The sequence below is a fragment of the Anolis carolinensis genome, chromosome 6, assembly GCF_035594765.1.
Source record: "Anolis carolinensis isolate JA03-04 chromosome 6, rAnoCar3.1.pri, whole genome shotgun sequence".
Taxonomy (NCBI): Eukaryota; Metazoa; Chordata; class Lepidosauria; order Squamata; family Dactyloidae; genus Anolis; species Anolis carolinensis.
In genome coordinates this window covers 3,618,733-3,640,491 of record NC_085846.1, presented here as the reverse complement: position 1 = coordinate 3,640,491, position 21,759 = coordinate 3,618,733, and the positions used below count along the sequence as shown (strand labels likewise).

General features: G+C 42.2%; 1 protein-coding gene across 5 annotated transcripts in view; it reads right to left on the bottom strand.

Annotated features, from left to right (window-relative positions):
• The window catches only part of ephb4 (EPH receptor B4), a 114,695-nt gene that overhangs the window by 70,463 nt on the left and 22,473 nt on the right, over nt 1–21,759 (bottom strand). The gene's annotated exons all lie outside the window — the stretch shown is intronic.

The following is a 21,759-nucleotide window of genomic DNA, read 5'->3' as shown; positions in this document are numbered from 1 at the left end:
TCTTTGTCCTGATGTCTTGCTCCTGGGCTGCAAGGATCAGGCCTTCTGTCTCCTTCTTCAGGGTCCCATTCGTGAGCCAGAGCCAGGTCTTCTATTATTATTATTATTATTATTATTATTATTATTATTATTATTAATTGCCTTTGTCCTGATGTCTTGCTCCTGGGCTGCAAGGATCAGGCCTTCTGTCTCCTTCTTCAGGGTCCCATTCGTGAGCCAGAGCCAGGTCTTCTATTATTATTATTATTATTATTATTATTATTATTAATTGTCTTTGTCCTGATGTCTTGCTCCTGGGCTGCAAGGATCAGGCCTTCTGTCTCCTTCTTCAGGGTCCCATTCGTGAGCCAGAGCCAGGTCTTCTATTATTATTATTATTATTATTATTATTATTATTATTATTATTATTATTAATTGCCTTTGTCCTGATGTCTTGCTCCTGGGCTGCAAGGATCAGGCCTTCTGTCTCCTTCTTCAGGGTCCCATTTGAGAGCCAAAGCCAGGTCTTCTCCTTATCAGCTTTTCCTTCAATTTTGTCAAGAGCCGGCGTTGTCCGTAGACACTTCCAAGGTCATGTGGCCAAAGGCATGACTGCATGGAACGCCGTTACCTTCCCGCCGGAGTGGTACCTATTTATCTACTCACATTTGCATGTTTTCGAACTGCTAGGTTGGCAGAAGCTGGAGCTAACAGCAGGCGCTCACTCCGCTCCCCGGATTTGAACCTGGGACCTTTCAGTCTGCAACTTCAGCAGCTCAGCGCTTTAACACCCTGAGCCACCGGATTAGGATTCCATTAAATCAGGGACACTCACCAAGCAAGTCACACTCTCTCAGCCTCATATTAAAACCCAGGACCGAGTTTGTGCTTCTGTTTATATGGGCATCACGAGCTGCCTTTGTTTTTGTGTTGTGCGACACGCAGCTGCTGGGAGAACGGCTCGTCTGTGTGTGCCATTCCCGCCTCCCAAATTCCTTCCCAGGGAGAGACCTTTTTACTGCAGGTTCCCTTTTCCAAGAGGGGTGATTAAGGGTTCGTTTACGAGCCCCCCAACACCCGGAGCCCCCCTCTGCCCATGGGGCTGGGATGCGGAGGCCTGTAATTAAGCCACAGGCAGGGCCTTAACGAGCCAACAGCGAACCCAGCCCTGGGTTTAATTAACGAACCCTCTGCAACACAGACCGAGGTGCGGCTTCCCTGCCTTTGCCACCCCTTTGGGATATATGGGATCCTTATTTGACGCCAATCTGGGGTGCGTCTACACCAGGCATGGGCGAACTTTGTCCCTCCAGGTGTTTTGGACTTCAACTCCCACCATTCCTAACAGTTAGGAATGGTGGGAGTTGAAGTCCAAAACACCTGGAGGGACAAAGTTCGCCCATACCTGGGTGAGGGTGATTGCTTCTGTAGCTTTTTGCACCCGTTTTTGGCTCCTGCCACTTATTCTGACCTGGCTTTTGCTTCTAACACCTGAAATAACTTATTTTGAGCCGCGGCGACGCCTTGTGAAAGTGATTTTCGTGACAATGCCAAGCGGAGAAGGACTTCCGTTTACCTGTCCAAATCCCTCCTTCCCGTTGGCCTTGTTGTAAACATGACAAGCTAATCCGCCCGACGCCCATAAAGACAGCGGCTGAACATTGGCGTTATTATTCCAAAATTGGAGATGTGCCACCGCCGGGGTCATGAGATTTCCCTGGTTGGGATTTTTCTGGCTTTGGGAAGAAGACAAGAAAAGGGGGGAAAAAAAACCAGGAGGGCGGGATGGGACGGGAGGGAGGTTTGTGAAGTTATAAACAGGGCGGCAGAGCCTCGTAAATCATTTCCTCTCTTTCTGGCTCGTTCAAGCCATCATCGCTCAGGGTCATCCAATGAAAGCGGCTGGAAGGAGGCCAGGAGGAGGCAAGAGCAGGCAAGCCTTTGGGGCCCAGAGCAAAATCCACTTCTGCGCAATATCCATGGCCGGTATAGTGTGCCGTGGATAATGGGACACGGAGATGCATCATCGTAGGTTGGGAGAAAGTTAGAAAAGCCCAAGTGGAGGATGGATTCAAGCTTGCTTTAACTTCGTGTCCATGTGGCCTGCCCTGGTTTTTATTGCTTTTTCTGAATTTTGGGTTGTAATGTATGTTATTATTTATGGTACAGTAGAGTCTCACTTATCCAACACTCGCTTATCCAACGTTCTAGATTATCCAACACATTTTTGTAGTCAATATTTTCAATGCATTGTGATATTTTAGTGCTGAATTCATAAATACAGTAATTACTGCATAGCATTACTGTGTAATAAACTACTTTTTCTGTCAAATTTGTTGTGTAACATGATGTTTTGGTGCTTAATTTATAAAATCATAACCTAATTTGATGTTTAATAGGCTTTTCCTTAATCTCTCTGTATTATCCAACATATTCGCTTATCCAACGTTCTGCCGGCCCGTTTATGTTGGATAAGTGAGACTCTACTGTATTGTTAAATTGTGTTATGATATGTTGTTTTATATTCTGTCATATTGTATGGTTTCGGGCATGGCCCCATGTAAGCCGCCCCGAGTCCCCGTTGGGGAGATGGTGGCGGGGTATAAATGAAGTTTTATTATTATTATTATTATTATTATTATTGACACGACGACGTTGTATGACACAGCAAACAAGATAGATATGCTGGATTTCGTATCACAAAACCACAAGTCAAACACTTCCCAAGTGTCTAGAACTGTGTGATGTATTATTATTATTATTATTGACACAAAGACATAGTATGACACAGCAAATGAGATGTATATGCTGGATTTCGTTTCACAAAACCACAAGTCGAACACTTCCCAAGTGTCTAGAACTGTGTGATTATTATTATTATTATTATTATTGACGCAACGACGTTGTATGACACAGCAAACAAGATAGATATGCTGGATTTCGTATCACAAAATCACAAGTCGAACACTTCCCAAGTGTCTAGAACTGTGTGACTATTATTATTATTATTATTATTATTATTATTATTATTATTATTATTGACACAAAGACATAGTATGACACAGCAAATGAGATGTATATGCTGGATTTCGTTTCACAAAACCACAAGTCGAACACTTCCCAAGTGTCTAGGACTGTGTGATGTATTTTCGGATGATGCGTGCAGATCCCAGTCGGGTGGCCTTTTGCAGTTGGCAGATCGTGATTTTGTCAATGTCTATTGTTTCCAAATGCCGGCTGAGATCCTTTGGCACGGCACCCAGTGTGCCCATCACCACCGGGACCACCTGCACTGGTTTCTGCCAAAGTCTTTGACGTTCAATCTTGAGGTCCTGATAGCGGCTGAGTTTTTCCTGTTGTTTTTCGTCATTGCGACTGTCACCTGGGATGGCGACATCAATGATCCAAACCTTGTTCTTTTCCACAACTGTGATGTCTGGTGTGTTTTGTTCCAGAACTATTATTATTATTATTATTATTATTATTATTATTATTATTGCTAGAAAAGTTAAGAACAATTAAGAAGGATTCCCCCAGCCAGGAAGCAGCCAGGCTTTGAAGCTGAAAGGCTACTCAATGCTAATCAAGCTGGCCAATTGCAACGTTCACACATGCCTCAGGCAGGAGCCCTGATGGCGTAGTGGACTAAAGCCTCGTGACTTGAAGGTTGGGTTGCTGACCTGAAGGCTGCCAGGTTCGAATCCCACCCGGGATAGAGGATGAGCTCCCTCTATCAGCTCCAGCTCCATGTGGGGACATGAGAGAAGCCTCCCACAAGGATGGTAAAAACATCAAAAACATCCGGGCATCCCCTGGGTAATGTCCTTGCAGACAGCCAATTCTCTCACTCCAGAAGCGACTCAAGTTGCTCCTGACACACACACACACACATACACACACAAACCTTGCCTCAGGCAGTCAAGAGTTCTTTCTTCCACCCTGAACATTCCACACACACATATATACACAGTAGAGTCTCACTTATCCAAGCTAAATGGGCCGGCAGAACCTTGGATAAGCAAATATCTTGGAAAATAAGGAGGGATTAAGGAAAAGCCTATTAAACATCAAATTAGGTCATGATTTTACAAATTAGGCACCAAAACATCATGTTATACAACAAATTTGACAGAAAAAGTAGTTCAATAGGCAGTAATGTTATGTTGTAATTACTGTATTTACGAATTTAGCACCAAAATATCACGATATATTGAAAACATTGACGACAAAAATGGCTTGGATAATCCAGAACGTTGGATAAGCGAGTGTTGGATAAGTGAGACTCTACTGTATATATATATATATACTAGCTGTGGCCAGCCATGCGTTGCTGTGGCTTATGGGGCTGCTTTGTTGGCCAGGTGGCATAGCAATGAATAGCCCTGCAGCCTCAAAGCCTGGCCGTTTTCTTCTTATGGGAATCCATGTTTGGTGAGCTGGAATACAGAGGAATAGACTTGCTGCTTGGAAGGCTGGGTATTTGCGTTCTAGGGGAATGGGTTTTTAAGCTGCTAGAATAGCAATGAATAGCCTCACTACTTCAAAGCCTGGCTGCTTGCTACCTAGAGGAATCTTTGGTTGATCAGCTTCAATAGTACAGAGTAGTATTGCTGCTTCAAAGCCTGACCGCCTTCTACCAAGGTTAATCCTTTGTTGGTCTGGTTGAATTGGACTGAACAGCCTTGCAGCTTCAATGGCTGGCTGTGTTATACCTAGGGGAATCCTTGTTTGGTGAGCTGGAGTAGCACCCTCAATAAAAGAGGCAGTGGGGTCTACCTTTCTGACTGGCAGCCAGGGAGAGAACGGCTCTTCCTCATCGTCTGTAATTTTGACTATTTTTCTAGGTTTTTTTAATTGAAATACACAGATCGGATGACTATGTTTTTTGTGGCCAAATTTGGTGTGATTTGGTTCAGTGGTTTTGTTGTTTGCGCCATGGGAAAAATGCACATTACATTTATATATATATAGATATGTATTAAAAAAAAAACCTTGCCTAGCTTCCAACAGACCTCACAACCTCTAAAGATGCCTGCCATAGATGTGGGTGAAACATCAGGAGAGAATGCTTCTGGAACATGGTCAGACAGCCCAGAAAACTCACAGCAACCCAATTAAGAAGGGCTTTCCGGGTTATATCCCCATCAAGAAGGAAACGGTAGGGTCACTGCATACAGGTGATGGCGAAACGCTAACAGGGGACAGAGAAAAGGCAGAGCTCCTCAACACCTTCTTTACTCGGTTTTCTTTCTCCCAAAAGGTAAACAGGGTTCAACTTAAAGAGGGTGAAGCACAGGATGCAGGAGCACAGAACAGGTAAAGAGACAACACAAAACTATCTGGCTAATCTAAATGAATGCAAGTATCCAGAACCAGATGAACTACATCCTTAAAAGCAATGGCAGAAGTTATTTCAGAATCAATGCAATCATCTTTGAGAATTGCTGGAGAGCAGCAGAAGTCCCAGCAGAAGACTGGAGGAGGGCAAATGTTGTTCCTATCCTCAAAAAAGAGGGAAAAGATGACCCAGTTATCCTGACATCGATGCCAGGAAAGATTCTGGATGAGATCATTAAGGAGGCAGTCAGTAATCACTAAGAAAAGAATGCCAGACTCATTAATAGTTAACATGGGTTTCTCAGACATGTCAAGCCAGATCAACCATATCTCTTGTTTTGATAGAGTTACAAGTTTGGTAGATGAAGGAACTGGTGTGGATATAGCATATCTCAATTTCAGTAAGGCCTTTGGCAAGCTTTCCCATGACATTCCCACATAAAATCTAATAAGTCGTGGGCTCGGCAAGGCTCCTGTGAGGTGGATTGGAGTTGGCTGACTGGCCGAACCCAAAGGGTGCTTCAGTTCAATGGCTCCACTTTCCTCATCCTAAAGAGAAGGGACTATTTGGCTGCCATAAGACAGCATCAGAACCCAAAGGCTAATGCAACAGCTAAGATTGATGTAATTGTTACTTATTGTTTATTTTAATTGTATGTTTTATCTTCTTTTAATAATGTCTTTTGTTATGCTGGCTATGTAGTGTATATTGTGTATAAGCGATAAAGATGACACAGACTGACCTATAGATAAGGCACGAGGTTTTCGGATGAACGGATCTGAGCATATAGATTTTTAAAATTTATATAATGTAATTTTGTATTGCATTTAATTGTTTTTAACTGATTTTATGTATTGCTGACTTATTTTGTATAGGCATCTAATTGTGCAAGTGTTGTAAGCCGCCCTGAGTCCCTTCGGGTGAGAAGGGCGAGATATAAATATTGGAAATAAATAGATAAATAAATATTGTTGTTGTTATTATTGGAAACCGCCCTGAGTCCCCTCGGGGAGATAGAGCGGTATATAAAGTTTTACTTACTTACTTACTTACTTACTTAATTACTTCTATCTATATATATATAAAAGGGTAATGAAATTTCGGCCTAGGACAAAACAACAAAACTACACATCCCAGAAACACTAAACTTGGCAGCACAACTACCCTCATCCATGCCTCTACGTTCATACAACAAAAAGAAAAGAAAAATAAAGTCCTAATTAGAGGGAGAGGAATAATTGTTTTTATCCAATTGCTGCCAGTTAGAAGGCTAAGCTCCGCCCACTTGGTCTCCTAGCAACCCACTCAGCCCAGGGGACAGGCAGAGTTAGGCCTCACTTAGGCCTCTTCCACACTGCCTATAAAATACAGATTATCTGATTTGAACTGGATTATATGGCAGTGTAGACTCAAGGCCTTTCCACACAGCTATATAACCCATTTATATTCTTATATAATAATAATAATAATAATAATAATAATAATAATAATAATAATAATAACAACAACTTTATTTTGATACCCCGCCCCATCTCCCCGGAGGGACTCGGAGCGGCTTACATGGGGACAAAGCCCGACATACACAACAATAAAACACTGAAGCGAATATTTCAACATTAAAACATCAACATCAATAAAACCATCATAAAAAACAACATACAGCACAAAATATTAAAAACAGAAGACCAAAACACGGATCTGGGCCAAGGTGCAGCATATTTCAACATGGGAGAGGTAGTTTCTTAGCCTAAGTAGTCAATAAAATGCATAGTAATAATGGCGGAGTATCCTATTGTTAAATGGGCAGATAGTTCGAACCTGCAATAATTATCTGCTTTGAACTGAATTATCTTGACTCCACACTGCCATATAATCCACTTCAGTGTGCAGTCGGACACAACTGGACTTAATGTCAGGAGAAAACCTTGACCCTTGACCTTAACTACCACCAATTCCTCAATACTTTATTTCCCAGACCACCAGACTTTGCCACAGCAACGCGTGGCCGGGCACAGCTAGTACTTACTAACAATGCAATTCTAGGCTGCATCAAGAAGAGTCAACTATCCAAACTGAGGGAAGTCATTGTCCCAACCTGTGCTGCATTGGTCAGACCTAACCTGGAATAACATTGAGTCTAATTCTGGGTACAATTCAAGAAAGATATGGAAAAGATATAGATAGAAGGTGTCCAGAGAAAAGCCAACAAAGCAATCAAAGGTCTGGAATGTGAGTCTGATGGAGTGTCCTTCTTTGGAGGTTTTTAAAAAGAGGTTGGATGGATGTCTATCAGGAGTTGTTGTATGTCTTTCGGGCTGTGTGGCCATGTTCCAGAAGCATTCTCTCCTGACGTTTCGCCCACATCTATGGCAGGCATCCTCAGAGGTTGTGAGGTATGGAGAAAACTAAGCAAAGAGGTAAATATATATCTGTGGAAAGTCTAGGGTGAGAGAGGTCAGTGTGAATGTTGTGTAGTTAATCACTTTAATTAGCATTGAAAAGCTTATCTGCTGTCTTCTTCCTGCCTCTGGGGCATCCTTTGTTTAGAGTCGTTAACTGCCCTTGGTTGATTCATGTCTGGAAATCCTCTGTTTTCAGAGTATTGCTTTTTATACTGGTAGCCAGTATTTTTTTAATACTGGCTACCAGTATTAAAAAACTCAAAAATCAGAACAGTAAATAAAAAGCAATACTCTGAAAACAGAGGATTTCCAGACATGAATCAACCAAGGGCAGTTAACGACTCTAAACAAAGGATGCCCCAGAGGCAGGAAGAAGACAGCAGATAAGCTTTTCAATGCTAATTAAAGTGATTAACTACACAACATTCACACTGACCTCTCTCACCCTAGACTTTCCACAGATATATATTAACCTCTTTGCTTAGTTTTCTCCATACCTCACAACCTCTGAGGATGCCTGCCATAGATGTGGGCGAAACGTCAGGAGAGAATGCTTCTGGAACATGGCCACACAGCCCGAAAGACATACAACAACCCTGTGATCCCGGCCATGAAAGCCTTCGACAACACATCTGTCAGGAGTGCTTGGATGGTGTGCTCCGGCATGACACAAGAGGGTGGACTGGATGGCCCTTGGGGTTCCCTTCCAACTCTAGAGTCCTAGGATTCCTTCTTGAGAAGGAGAGCCGGTCCTTTCCGGATGGCAGAGAGGCTTTCCAAATCCGGAGCGCAGCCTGGGAATGTTTGGCTCGGGGTTGGCCCGGCACACCTTCCCACCGCAGAGAAGTCAAGGCGCCTTTTTATCTGGGCTCTTGGCTCAGCCATCAAAGAGGAGGTTGGAGCCTCCGCCGCGGCATCTGCCGAGGCCCTGTAATCCTTGGGCTCCTCGGGGAGGGAAATGCTCCCAGTATCAAAGGTAGAATCGTGCAAAGACAGCCCTCCCTCCGCCGTGAACATGCCTGCGCCGCGGTTCATCTCTTGTTTGAATCTGCTCGCTCTCAGGCTCCGCTTTCCATGCGGCCCCAGAATGCTGCTCTTTCTTTCGAAAGGTTCAAAATAAGGTGGGAGAATGGCCCATACGAGTAGAAAAGGAAGATTAAAAACTGCAAAAAAAAAAAGGGGGGCTCAAAAATACCCAGAATCATAGGATCCTAGAGCTGGAAGGGGCCCCCCAAGGCCATCAAGTCCAGCCCTTATCATAGAATCATAGAATAGTAGAGTTGGAAGAGACCTCATGGGCCATCTAGTCCAACCCCCTGCTAAGAAGCAGGAAATCGCATTCAAAGCACCCCCGACAGATGGCCATCCAGCCTCTGCTTAAAAGCCTCCAAAGAAGAAGCCTCCACCACGGCCCCGGGGAGAGAGTTCCACTGTCGAACAGCCCTTCTCACAGTGAGGAAGTTCTTCCTGATGTTCAGGTGGAATCTCCTTCCTTTCCTGTAGTTTGAAGCCCTTGTTCCCTTGTGTCCTAGTCTGCAGGGCAGCAGAAAACAAGTGTGCTCCCTCCTCCCTATGACTTCCCTTCACGTATTTGTCCATGGCTCTCATGTCTCCTCTCAGCCTTCTCTTCTGCAGGCTAAACATGCCCAGCTCTTTAAGCCGCTCCTCATAGGGCTTGTTCTCCAGACCCTTCATCATTTTAGTCGCCCTCCTCTGGACGCTTTCCAGTTTGTCAACATCTCCCTTCAACTGTGGTGCCCAAAATTGGACACAGTATTCCAGGTGTGGTCTGACCAAGGCAGAATAGAATAAGGGGGAGCAGGACTTCCCTGGATCTAGACGCTATTCCCCTATTGATGCAGGACAGAATCCCGTTGGCTTTTTTAGCAGCCGCATCACATTGTTGGCTCATGTTCCCCTTCCTCCCCACGAGGACTCCAAGGTCTTTTTCGCACACACTGCTGTCAAGCCAGGCATCGTCCCCCATTCTGTACCTTTGATTTCCATTTTTTCTGCCGAAGTGAAGTATCTTGCATTTGTCCCTGTTGAACTTCATTTTGTTAGTTTTGGCCAATCATCTCTCTAGTCTGTCAAGATCGTTTTGAATTCTGCTCCTGTCTTCTGGAGTGTTAGCTCTCCCTCCCAGTTTGGTGTCGTCTGCAAACTTGATGATCGTGCCTTCTAACCCTTCGTCTAAGTCGTTAATAAAGATCCTGAACAGAACCGGGCCCAGGACGGAGCCCTGCTTGTGGCACTCCACTTGTCACTTCTTTCCATGATGAAGACGACGCATTGGTGAGAATCACCCTTTGGGTTCGTTCGCTTAGCCAATTACAGATCCACCTAACCGTAGTTTTGTCTCGCCCACATTTTACTAGTTTGTTTGCCAGAAGGTCGTGGGGGACTTTGTCGACCTTTTCTGCCATCAAACAGAAGGGAAGTCAAACTGGCACCCAAAGGAGCTGCCTTCTCTATGTATCTGACTACAGACCCCATCAAAAGCCCTTGAAATTGTCTATTTTCTTATGCCCGACCCCTTTTTATCCATAGTGGTTGATTTTTGTATCATTACCTCCTTTTGCTTGGTCATTTTATATTTTACTAGCTTTGCCCGGCCACGCGTTGCTGTGGCTTATGGGAATCCTTCGTTGGCCAGGTGGAATAGCAGCAAATAGCCTTGTAGTCTCAAAGCCTTGCTGTTTTCTGGAGTAGCTGGAGCTTTTTGTTGTATGAACGTAGAGGCAGATGATCTGTATTTTATAGGCAGTGTGGAAGAGGCTTAAGTGAGGTCTAACTCTGCCTGTTCCCTAGGCAGAGTGGGTTGCTAGGAGACCAAGTGGGTGGAGCTTAGCCTTCTAACTGGCAGCAATTGGAATAAAAACAAATATTCCTCTCCCTCTAATTAGGACTTTATTTTTCTTTTCTTTTTGTTATATAAACGTAGAGGCATGGATGAGGGGTTGTGCTGCCAAGTTTAGTGTTTCTGGGACGTGTAGTTTTGTTGTTTTGTCCTAGGCCGAAATTTCATTACCCTTTTATATATATAGACTAGCTGTGCCCGGCCACGCGTTGCTGTGGCAAAATATGGTGGTCTGGGAAATAAAGTATTGAGGAACTGGTGGTAGTTAAGGTAAAGGGTAAACGTTTTCCCCAGACATTAAGTCCAGTCATGTCTGACTCAGAGTGTTGGTGCTCATCTCCATTTCTAAGCCGAAGAGCCAGCGTTGTCCATAGACTCCTCCAAGGTCATGTGGGATGACTGCATAGAGCGGCGTTACCTTCCCGCCAGAGCAGTACCTATTGATGCACTCACATTTGCATGTTTTTGAACTTCTGGGTTGGCAGAAGCTGGGGCTAACAGTGGGGGCTCTCCGCTCCCCCAATTCAAACCTGCAGCCTTTCGGTCCAGAAGTTCAGCAGCTCAGCGCTTTAACACGCTGCGCCATCAGGGGATATTATTTCCTAAAGGTTGTGAATATACAATATTTCTGATTGGTTTTTTTGTCTGTTGGAGGCAAGTATGAATGCTGCAATTAGGAAAAATGATTAGGATGTAATGGCCTTGCAGCTTTAAAGCCTGGCTGTTTCCTCCCTGAGTGAATTTTTTGTTGGGAGGTGTTAGCTGGCCCTGATTGTTTCCTGTCTGGAATTCCCTTGTTTTCAGAGTGGTGTTGTTTGCGATATTTTATGTGCTTCTACTGTCTGTGGCCCTGAGAAAACAGAGGATTTGCCAGACTTTGATGATGGGAATACTTTGTTGGGAGGTGTTAGCTGGCCCTGATTGTTTCCTGTGTGGAATTCCCCTGTTTATTTACTGTCCTGGTTTTAGAGATTATATTGTTCTGCATTATTCTATCCCAGTAATTATTTCATATTAAAATAGAATCTCACTTATCCAACATTCACGTATATAATGTTCTGGATTATCCAACGCAGTCTGCCTTTTCGTAATCAATGTTTTTGTAGTCAGTGTTTTAAATTCATTGTGATATTGTAGTGGTAAATTTGTAAATACAGTACAGTAGTGTCTCACTTATCCAACATAAACAGGCTGGCAGAATATTGGATAAGCGAATATGTTGGATAATAAGGAGGCATTAAGGATAAGCCTATTAAACATCAAATTAGGTTATGATTTTACAAATGAAGCACCAAAATATCATCTTAGACAACAAATTTGACAGAAAAAGTAGTTCAATACACAGTAATGCTATGTAGTAATTACTGTATTTATGAATTTAGCACCAAAATATCACAATATATTGAAAACATTGACTACAAAAATGCATTGGATAATCCAGAACATTGGATAAGCGAGTGTTGGATAAGTGAGACTCTACTGTAATTACTACATAGCATTACTGCGCATGGAACTACTTTTTCTGTCAAATTTGTTGTATAATATGATGCTTTGGTGCTTAATTTGTAAAACGATTACCTAATTTGATGTTTAATCGGCTTTGCCTGAATCCCTTCTTATTATCCAACATATTCACTTATCCTGCCGGCCTGTTTACGTTGGATAAGTGAGACTCTACTGTATATTGATAATCTTATATTCTCTGCTTAGAACTGGATTATCTGAGGCCCCTTCTTCACAGCTGTATAAAATGCACACTGAAGTGGATTATATGGCAGTGTGGAGTCAAGATAATCCAGTGCAAAGCAGATAATGTAAGATTATAAATGGGTTATATAGCTGTGTGGAAGGGCCTTGAGTCTACACTGCCATATAATCCAGTTAAAATCAGATAATCTGTGGAAGAAGCCTCAGTGAGGCCTAAATCAGCCTGTCCCCTAACTGAAGCCTGGCTGTCCCTTGGTTGCTAGGCAACGAAGTGGGCAGAGATTAACCCTCTAAACTGGCAGCAATTGGATAAAAAAAATATTGCTCTCCCTCTAATTAGGACTTTATTTTTCTTTTCTTTTTGTTGTATCAACCCTGAGGCATGGATGATGGGTTGTGTTGTCAAATTTCGAGGTTGCGGGGCCTGTACTTTTGTTGTTTTGTCCACTGCCCTGATGCCATCACTCTTTTATATATATAGATTGCATGTTATGTTTTAACCAATTATTTTACTTGATTGTTGTACCATTGTTTTTAGTTATTGATATGTGTTTTAAATTGTTATACTTTGCTTCTGTGTTAGGCTCGGCCCCATGTTAGCCGCCCTGAGTCCCTTCAGGGAGATAGTGGCGGGATAGAAAAATAAAGTATTATTACAGTAGAGTCTCACTTATCCAACATTCGTTTATCCAACATTCTGGATTATCCAACGCAGTCTGGTTTTTAGTAGTCAATGTTTTTGAAATAATAATAATAGTAATATCAGATACTCCTCAAAGCACAGCAGACAAAAAACCAGTACAAGAAAACTGCACTACAAACTAGAGCTGACAGCTGGCACAACAAAACACTGCATGGAAAGTTCCTTGACAAAATTGAAGGAAAAGCTGACAAGGAGAAGACCTGGCTCTGGCTCACGAATGGGACCCTGAAGAAGGAGACAGAAGGCCTGATCCTTGCAGCCCAGGAGCAAGCCATCAGGACAAAGGCCATTAATAATAATAATAATAATAATAATAATAATAATAATAATAATAGAAGACCTGGCTCTGGCTCACGAATGGGACCCTGAAGAAGGAGACAGAAGGCCTGATCCTTGCAGCCCAGGAGCAAGACATCAGGACAAAGGCAATTAAGGCCAAGATCGAAAAATCAGCTGATGACCCAAAATGCAGACTGTGCAAGGAAACCGATGAAACCATTGATCATATCCTCAGCTGCTGTAAGAAAATCGCACAGACAGACTACAAACAGAGGCACAACTATGTGGCTCAAATGATTCATTGGAACTTATGCCTCAATTACCACCTCCCTGCAGTTAAGAACTGGTGGGATCACAAACCTGCAAAAGTCGTGGAAAATGAACACGCAAAGATATTGTGGGACTTCCGAATCCAGACTGACAAAGTTCTAGAACACAACACACCAGACATCACAGTTGTGGAAAAGAAAAAGGTTTGGATCATTGATGTTGCCATCCCAGGTGACAGTCGCATTGATGAAAAACAACAGGAAAAACTCAGCCGCTATCAGGACCTCAAGACTCAAAACTTCAAAGACTGGCAGAAACCAGTGCAGGTGGTCCCGGTGGTGATGGGCACACTGGGTGCCGTGCCAAAAGATCTCAGCCGGCATTTGGAAACAATAGACATTGACAAAATTACGATCTGCCAACTGCAAAAGGACACCTTACTGGGATCTGCACGTATCATCCGAAAATACATCACACAGTCCTAGACGCTTGGGAAGTGTTCGACTTGTGATTTTGTGAAACGAAATCAAGCATATCTATCTTGTTTGCTGTGTCATACAACGTCGTTGTGTCAATAATAATAATAATAATAATAATAATAATTTTATTTTTATACCCCACCCCATCTCTCCGAAGGGACTCGGAATGGCTTACATGGGGCCAAGCCCAGACATCAAGCAATATAAAAACATAGCAATAAAACAAGTCAATTGACAATAAAACAAATCATAAAACAAATAAGGTCGCATACAGTAAATATAATGATAAAATCTTGTGTTGGCAAATTAGGTTATGATTGTGTTGTGTTGGCAAATTGTGTTGTGTTGGCAAATTAGGTTATGATTTCACAAATTAAGCACCAAAACATCATGTTATACAACAAATTTGACAGAAAAAGTAGTTCATTAAACATTAATGCTATGTAGTAATTACTGTATTTACAAATTTAGCACCAAAATATCATAATGCATTGAAAACATTGACTACAAAAATGGCTTGAATTATCCAGAGGCTTGAATAAGCGAGGCTTGGATAAGTGAGACTCTACTGTAATTACAACATAACATTACTGCCTATTGAACTACTTTTTCTGTCTAATTTGTTCTATAACATGATGCTTTGGTGCTTAATTTGTAAAATCATAATCTAATTTGATGTTTAATAGGCTTTTCCTTAATCCCTCCTTATTATCCAAGATATTCGCTTATCCAAGCTTCTGCCGGCCCGTTTAGCTTGGATAAGTGAGACTCTACTGTAGCTCTAAACAAGAGAGAGCAATAGATAGATAAGAGTTGGAAAAGAACCTAAAGACCATCCAGCCCAACTCCTTTCTGCCATGAAGGATGACACCATATCTCAACTACTGTATATACTTGAGTATAAGCCTAGTTTTTCAGCCCTTTTTTAAGGACTAAAAAAGCCCCCCTCAACTTATACTCGGGTGAGGGTCCTGGTTGGCTTATATTTGGGTCAGCTTATACTCGAGAATATATGGTACATTTATTATTTTTCTCTATTATTATTGGTATTATTACATTTATGATTTTACTCTATTATTATTACATGTATTATTCTACTCTATTATTGTTGCTACTATTACATTTATTTTACTCTATTTTTATTATTATTAATACATTTATTATTTCACTCTGATATTATTATTATTATTATTATTATTATTATTATTATTATTTTATTCTTGTACCCCGCCCCATCTCCCCGAAGGGACTCGGGGCGGCTCACATGGGGCCTTGCCCAACATCACAATATAAAATCAAAACAAAAACACAAATTTACAACAATAAATCAACAATATCGGTAAAACAATCGAAAAGGACAATCTTACAAGATAAAATGTTAAAACAGGTATATCAAACACAAGTCTGGGCCAAAAGGTGAATGTGTCAAATCGGGGGGAGATAGTTACATAATTGACATAGTCAATGAAGTACTATAAATTACAATAGTTATTATTATTGCATTTATTATTTTACTCTATTATTGTTGCTACTATTACATTTATTTTACCCTATTATTATTAATAATACATTTATTATTTCACTCTGATCTTATTAATATTATTATTATATTTATTATTCTACTTTATTTGTTATTACATGTATTATTTTCCTGTATTTATTATTATTATTACATGTATTATTTTACTCTATTATTATTAAAAGGAACATAAGTACATTTACATTGAAGAAGATGAGAATGATTTAATCAGAGTTAGACAGTCTTATCTGTCTTATCGGCTTGATGTAAATATTCAAAAACATTTAACCTACTGATGCCTCAATTAATCTAATTTTTGGTATCTATTTTTATTTCTGAAATTTCCCAGCCTTGGCTTATACTTGAGTCAATGATTTCCCAGTTTTTTTGTGGTAAAATTAGATGCCTTGGCTTATATACAGGTCGGCTTATATTCGAGTATATACTGTATGTTGTCAAAGGCTTTCATGGCCGGAATCACAAGGTTGTTGTGTGTTTTCCGGGCTGTGTGGCCATGTTCCAGAAGCATTCTCTCCTGACGTTTCGCCCACATCTATGGCAGGCATCCTCAGAGGCTGTCAGAGATTGTCATATACCTCACAGCCTCTGAGGATGCTTGCCACAGATGTGGGCAAAACGTCAGGAGAGGATACTTCTGGAACATGGCCAGACAGCCCAGAAAACATACAACAACCCATTTCAACTATGTTTAAAACCAGGGGTCCCCAAACTTTTTAAATAGGGGGCCAGTTCACAATCCTTTGGACCGTTGGAGGGCTGGATTATAGTAATAATAGTAATAATAATAACAACAACAATAATAAAGAGGGTTGGAAGAGAAGCTTTGGGCCATTGAGTCCAATCCCCTTCTGCCTTTGTGCACCGAAAGCACAAGCAAAGCACCCCTGACAGATGGCCACCCAGCCTCAATGTTACTAATAACACAACACACCAGACATCACAGTTGTGGAAAAGAACAAGGTTTTGATCATTGATGTTGCCATTCCAGGTGACAGTCGCATTGATGAAAAACAACAGGAAAAACTCAGCCACTATCAGGACCTCAAGATTGAACTTCAAAGACTCTGGCAGAAACCAGTGCAGGTGGTCCCGGTGGTGATGGGCACACTGGGTGCCGTGCCAAAAGATCTCAGCCGGCATTTGGAAACAATAGACATTGACAAAATCACCATCTGCCAACTGCAAAAGGCCACCCGACTGGGATCTGCACACATCATCAGAAAATACATCACACAGTCCTAGACACTTGGGAAGTGTTCGACTTGTGGTTTTGCGAGACGAAATCCAGCATATCTATCTTGTTTGCTGTGCCATACAAGGTCATTGTGTTGATGATAATAATAATAATAATAATAATAATAATAATAAAAAAGAGGGTTGGAAGAGACCCCTTGGGCCATTTAGTCCAACCCCCTTCTGCTTTTGTGCACCAAAAGCACAAGCAAAGCACCCCTGACAGATGGCCACCCAGCCTCAATGTTAATAATAATAATAATAATAATAATAATAATAATAATAATAATAATAATAAAGAGGGTTGGAAGAGACCCCTTGGGCCATTAAGTCCAATCTCCTTCTGCCTTTGTGCACCAAAAGCACAAACAAAGCACCCCTGACAGATGGCCACCCAGCCTCAATGTTAATAATAATAATAATAATAATAATAATAATAATAATAATGTGATTTTGTGATACGAAATCCAGCATATCTATCTTGTTTGCTGTGTCATAATAATAATAATAATAATAATAATAATAATAATAATAAAGAGGGTTGGAGGAGACCCCTTGGGCCATTAAGTCCAACCTCCTTTTGCCTTTGTGCACCAAAAGCACAAACAAAGCACCCCTGACAGATCGCCACCCAGCCTCAATGTTAATAATAATAATAAATATAATAATAATAATAATAATAATAATAATGTGATTTTGTGATACGAAATCCAGCATATCTATCTTGTTTGCTGTGTCATAAAATATAACAACAACAACAACAACAACAACAACAACAAGGGTTTTACGAGAAGAAGAGACCCCTTGGGTCATTTAGTCTAACCCCCTTCTGCCCTTGTGCCATGGGGGCCGGATAAATGGCTTCGATGGGCCGCATCCGGCCCCCGGGCCTTAGTTTGAGGACCCCTGACCTAGAGCATCTTTGGGAGCAAAAATTAATATAAGACACTGTCTTATTTTCGGGGAAACACAGTATGTTTAAAACCCTCCAGAGAAGGCAATTCCTAAGGCAACACCTTCCACTCTCAAGCTGCTCTTATCTTTAGGAAGTTCTTCCTAAGGTTTAAGTGAAATCTCTTTTCCTGTCATTTGAATCTAATGCTCCATTGTGTCCTGGTCTCCCTCCTCAATGCGGTCTCCTTTCAAATATTGAAGCATGGCTCTCATGCCCCCTCCTCTCAGCCTCTGCAAAAGTAGGATTGCTGGTGCCATACATGAGATGCATTGCTCAGGTGCAATCCACATTGCATGCTGCAACCTTGTGAGCGTGCATTTGGATCTTCAGCAAGACACAGCTTTGCTGAGTTTCCAAAATAGCCATTAAGAGACAAGTCGAAACCCACAAGACCCGATGAAAGTATTGATTTCACCCACCGCAACCACATGTTCCTCCATAAAATCAACATCTTAGCCACACTTGTAAATGACACGGTGCAGACGCTTCTGTCTTTGGGGAGGGCCCACATTCGGGATTGTTCGGCATCCCCTTCAGTCCCTATAAAAGGGGAAAGTTTCCCAACTCTCAAGAAGGGGATGCCGAAGAAGCTACACCCAAGAGTACTGAAGGAACTAGCGGAAGTTATTTCAGAACCACTGGCAATTATCTTCGAGAGTTCTTGGAGAACGGGAGAAGTCCCAGCAGATTGGAGGAGGGCAAATGTGGTCCCTATCTTCAAGAAGGGAAAAAAGAACGACCCAAACAATTACCGTCCGGTCAGCCTCACATCAATACCAGGCAAAATTCTGGAAAAGAACATTAAGGAAGTGGTCTGCGAACACTTAGAAACAAATGCGGTCATTGCTAATAGTCAACACGGATTTACCAAAAACAAGTCATGCCAGACTCATCTGATCTCTTTTTTCGATAGAGTTACGAGTTGGGTCGATACAGGGAATGCTGTGGATGTAGCGTACCTGGATTTCAGTAAGGCCTTCGACAAAGTCCCCCACGACCTTCTGGCAAGGAAACTAGTAAAATGTGGGCTAGACAAAACTACGGTGAGGTGGATCTGTCATTGGCGAAGCGAACGAACCCAAAGGGTGCTCACCAATGCGTCGTCTTCATCATGGAAAGAAGTGACAAGTGGAGTGCCACAAGCAGGGCTCCGTCCTGGGCCCGGTTCTGTTCAACATCTTTATTAACGACTTAGACGAAGGGTTAGAAGGCACGATCATCAAGTTTGCAGATGACACCAAACTCGGAGGGAGAGCCAACACTCCAGAAGACAGGAGCAGAATTCAAAACGATCTTGACAGACTAGAGAGATGGGCCGAAACTCACAAAATGAAGTTCAACAGGGACAAATGCAAGATACTTCACTTCGGCAGAAAAAATGGAAATCAAAGATACAGAATGGGGGACGATGCCTGGCTTGACAGCAGTGTGTGCGAAAAAGACCTTGGAGTCCTCGTGGGGAAGAAGTTAAACATGAGCCAGGAATGTGATGCGGCAGCTTAAAAAGCCAATGGGATTCTGTCCTGCATCAAGAGGGGAATAGCGTCTAGATCCAGGGAAGTCCTGCTCCCCCTTATTCTATTCTGCCTTGGTCAGACCACGTTACCTGGAATCACACTGTGTCCAATTTTGGGCACCACAGTTGAAGGGAGATGTTGACAAGCTGGAAAGCGTCCAGAGGAGGGCGACTAAAATGATTAAGGGTCTGGAGAACAAGAATCCCTATGAGGAGCGGCTTAAAGAGCTGGGCATGTTTAGCCTGCAGAAGAGAAGGCTGAGAGGAGACATGAGAGCCATGGACAAATACGTGAAGGGAAGTCCTAGGGAGGAGGGAGCACGCTTGTTTTCTGCTGCCCTGCAGACTAGGACACAAGGGAACAAGGGCTTCAAACTACAGGAAAGAAGATTCCACCTGAACATCAGGAAGAACTTCCTCACTGTGAGAAGGGCTGTTCACCAGTGGAACTCTCTGCCCCGGACTGTGGTGGAGGCTCCTTTCTTGGAGGCTTTTAAGCAGAGGCTGGATGGCCATCTGTCGGGGGTGCTTTGAATGCGATTTCCTGCTTCTTAGCAGGGGGTTGGACTGGATGGCCCATGAGGTCTCTTCCAACTCTACTATTCTATGATTCTATGATTCTATGATTCTATGTTCGGCATCCCCTTCAGTCCCTATAAAAGGGGAAAGTTTCCCAACTCTCAAGAAGGGGATTTCCTTGAAAATAAGGGGCAGGGGTTCAAATCTTGATCCATTAAGGATTTGAGAAAGTCTTGAGCACGGTCCTGTTTAACCTTAGTGGCGCCTAATGTTAAACCAGATGCCTGAGACACAACCTTTTTGTTGGACTGAAACTCCCAGAATCCTCCCAGACTGAAATGACAGGAGAGCCATGTTTAAATACAGGAGAGTCTCACTTATCCAACACTCGCTTATCCAAGTTTCTGGATTATCCAAGCCATTTTTGTAGTCAATGTTTTCAGTATATCATGATATTTTGGTGCTAAATTCATAAATACAGTAATTGCCAGGCATGGGCAAACTTCGGCCCTCCGGGTGTTTTGGACTCCAACTCCCACAATTCCTAACAGCCGGTAGGCTGTTAGGAATTGTGGGAGTTAGAGTCCAAAACACCCGGAGGGCCGAAGTTTGCCCATGCCTGGTAATTACAACATAACATTACTGCGTATTGAACTGCTTTTTCTGTCAAATTTGTTGTATAACATGATGTTTTGGTGCTTAATTTGTAAAATCATAACCTAATTTGATGTTTAATAGGCTTTTCCTTAATCCCTCCTTATTATCAAAGATATTCGCTTGTCCAACGTTCTGCCGGCCCGTTTATGTTGGATAAGTGAGACTCTACTGTACTGTATATACTCGAGTATAAGCCTAGTTTTCCAGCCCTTTTTTAGGACTAAAAAAACCCTCCTCAGCTTATACTCGGGTGAGCGTCCTGGTGGGCTTGTATTCAGGTCGGCTTATACTCAAGTATATATGGTATATTTATTATTTTTCTCTATTATTATTATTATTGGTATTATTACATTTATTATATTACTCTATTAATTATTATTACATTTATTTTACTCTAGTATTGTTGTTATTTTTTACATTTATTTTACTCTATTTTTATTATTAATACAGTAGAGACTCACTTATCCAACATTCGCTTATCCAACATTCTGGATTATCCAACGCATTTTTGGAGTCAATGTTTTCAATATATCGTGATATTTTGTGCTAAATTCATAAATACAGTAATTACTACATAGAATTACTGCGTATAGAACTACTTTTTCTGCCAAATTTGTTGTCTAACATGATGTTTTGGTGCTTCATTTGTAAAATCATAACCTAATTTGATGTTTAATAGGCTTTTCCTTAATGCCTCCTTATTATCCAACATATTCGCTTATCCAACATTTTGCCGGCCCGTTTATGTTGGATAAGTGAGACTCTACTGTACATTGATTATTTTACTCTATTATTACATTTATTATTTTACTGCAGAGACTTAAGCAGAGGCAGGACGGCCATCTGTCGGGAGTGCTTTGAATGTGATTTCCCTGCTTCTTGGCCAGGGTTGGACTGGATGGCCTACCAGGTCTCTTCCAACTCTAAAAGGTAAAGGTTTTCCCCTGATGTTAAGTCCAGCCGTGCCTGACTCTGGGGGTTGGTGACCATCTCCATTTCTAAACCCAAGAGCCGGCGTTGTCCGTAGACACCTCCAAGGTCATGTGGCCATAGGCATGACTGCATGGAGTGCCGTTACCTTCCCGCCAGAGCGGTACCTATTGATCTACTCACATTTGCATGTTTTCAAACTGCTAGGTTGGCAGGAGCTGGGGCTAACAGTGGGCGCTCACTCCGCTCCCGGGGTTTGAACCTGGGACCTTTCGGTCGGTAAGTTCAGCAGCTCAGTGCTTTAACACACTGAGCCATCGGAGGCTCCAACCAGGCCTGTAGCGAGGGGGGGGGGGGGTTAGGGGTTCAACCCCCCCCCCCGAAATTTTTCA